This window comes from Engraulis encrasicolus, chromosome 4 (assembly GCF_034702125.1).
Source record: "Engraulis encrasicolus isolate BLACKSEA-1 chromosome 4, IST_EnEncr_1.0, whole genome shotgun sequence".
NCBI lineage: Eukaryota > Metazoa > Chordata > Actinopteri > Clupeiformes > Engraulidae > Engraulis > Engraulis encrasicolus.
This window is the reverse complement of record NC_085860.1, coordinates 18,573,842-18,576,341: the sequence shown is the minus strand read 5'-3', so window position 1 is coordinate 18,576,341 and position 2,500 is coordinate 18,573,842.

Below are 2,500 nucleotides of genomic sequence, written 5' to 3'. Positions count from 1 at the left end.
TTTTCTTGGAACAACCTCCGCTTGTATTGGTGGGAAATTGCATTTTAAAGCATTGAAAGGCTTCTGAGCTCCACACATACCAATCCTGATGAAAACCTGCTCTTACGCTAGGCTGAAAGCTACACAACATTAACGGTAATTATACTAAAAACCACACGGCTCTACATGCTTTTATTTTGATGTTGGGTCGTGCCATACACATGAATAGAATCAAAGCTGAGAATTTTGTCTCACACTCTAATCAACGTTCTATTTCGAGTTGTAAATATGAAACATGTTAAATGTATCCTCTCACCTCCTCAACTATTCCATTGGCTTTCATATGATGTATTCCAGTACAACCACCTCTCATTTGTTTTCTAAGTGTGTCCCAATCTGTCTGGAAAGACAAGACTTCTCCCTTAATTTTCTTTAAATTATTTTATATATTATTTGGGGGGCTATTTATACCTTCATCTCTGGAGAAATAGGAAATGAGTGGGGAGGGGAAAGGATCGGGAAATGACCCAGTCCAGAATCGAGCCCGGGTCGTCGGCGTAGTAACCCAGTGCCCTACCATTAGGCCACGGCAGGGAATTAACACTTCTGTTTCGAGGGATGACTTGCTTTTGAAGTTCGCCCCAAACGAAGAGAAGTGTGGAGTGAAGTGTGAAGTGGTAGTATTGGGACGCAGCCATAGCCTCTCATTCACTCCCCCTCACTACTCACCAGTCCACTGGCTCTTGCCAACTGGCTCTTGCCTGTTAAACACTGATGGAGTGGAATATTAACACACTCATCATGCTGATCTGCCTCTTTAACCCCTTTGAGCAGAGCCTATGGTATAACCTTACTGTCACCAAAATTGTAATGGCTAAGTCTTAATCTGTTACTTACTTCGATAGGCATAACAATTTTGTTATGATGTACTTGAATCTTTTAAGCAATGAGTGAACGGGCCTGCGGGCGGGCCCATCTGCACAAAGAGGCTACGTATTGAATTAACACAGCACAGTTTACACAGTGTAGTCTGCAGGTTTACCTTGGCATCTCCACCTCCCCTCCTGTCACTCTACCACTTCTTCTCACTTCTTCATCTCTTCATCTCCCCATCTCTCCATCTCTCCAGGGGCTGCCTGTCTTCCCCATGTCCTGCATAAACCTCGCCTCTTCTCTCCTCTCTGATCATCCTCTCACTCCTCTTACACTCCTGTGTGTGTGTGTGTGTGTGTGTGTGTGTGTGTGTGTGTGTGTGTGTGTGTGTGTGTGTGTGTGTGTGTGTGTGTGTGTGTGTGTGTGTGTGTGTGTGTGTGTGTGTGTGTGAGCACGCATACATAACATGTGTGCGAATGAGTGTGTGCGTGTGCGAGTGTGTGCATGCTTGTACTTGTGAACATGTTTGTGTGGATGTGCATGTGCGTGTGTGTGTGTGTGCGTGTGTGCAACCCTCCCCCCTCCCTTTTCAACTGTTATGCAACCTTATGTTCTCTCCCATCTCCCCAGAGAAGTGTGGAGTGAAGTGGGAAGTGGTAGTATTGGTATGCAGCCATAGCCTCCCCTTCACTCCCCCTCACTACTCACCAGTCCACTGGCTCATGCCCTCCTTTTAGCTCCTCTTCTCTCTCTCTCTCTCTCTCCGCTGGGCTCCGTGTTTTCTCCTCTCACCTCCTCAACTGCCCCACTGGATTCCTTGGCCTTTCCTTCACCCCCACCTATAAACCATCCACCCACACAAGCCTTTTCGCCCAACTACCCCCACCTACAACCCTTTCAACCCATCCACCCACCCACCCAATCCAACAAGCTCTCAACCTCCTCTCTCTCCCTCATCTCTCTCGCTTTCTCTGAGCCCCCCCAGCCCACTTGCCCTCTTTCTGGCTTTCTCAGCTACCACCTCCGCCATCCATAGCCCTCCTCCCTCTCACCTCCTCTTCTCCCTCTAGGCTGCATGTCTTGCCCATTGACCTCTTCAACTCCCCCCTGGCTACCTCAGCCTGTCTCAACTCCCCCTAACCCTCCCCACCACTCAACTCCATCAACCCCTCATGCCATCGTCCTCCTCTCGCCTCCCTATCTCTCCCTGGGCTCCAGCTCTTATCATCTCACCTGTTCAACTCCTCCCCATCACCACCGGACCACCCCCACCCTCAACACCTGATCTCATGGCCCTCCTATCACCTACCACCTCCTTAACTCCCCTGCCTACCTACGTATGCCAGCCTTCCCATTACCGCTGCACTCCCCACCACTCCAACCCCTCATCCCACTGGCCCTCGGCCTCCTCTCATGTTTTCACCTCCTCATCACTCCGTCCTGGGCTTTGTGTTTCATCTTTCCACCTCCTCAACTGTCCCTGGCTTCCCAATCCTTCCCTTCATCACTGAGACAACACGCACACACGCACGCACGCACGCACGCACGCACGCACGCACGCACGCACGCACGCACGCACGCACGCACGCACGCACGCACACACACACACACACACACACACACACACACACACACACACAAGCTCTTA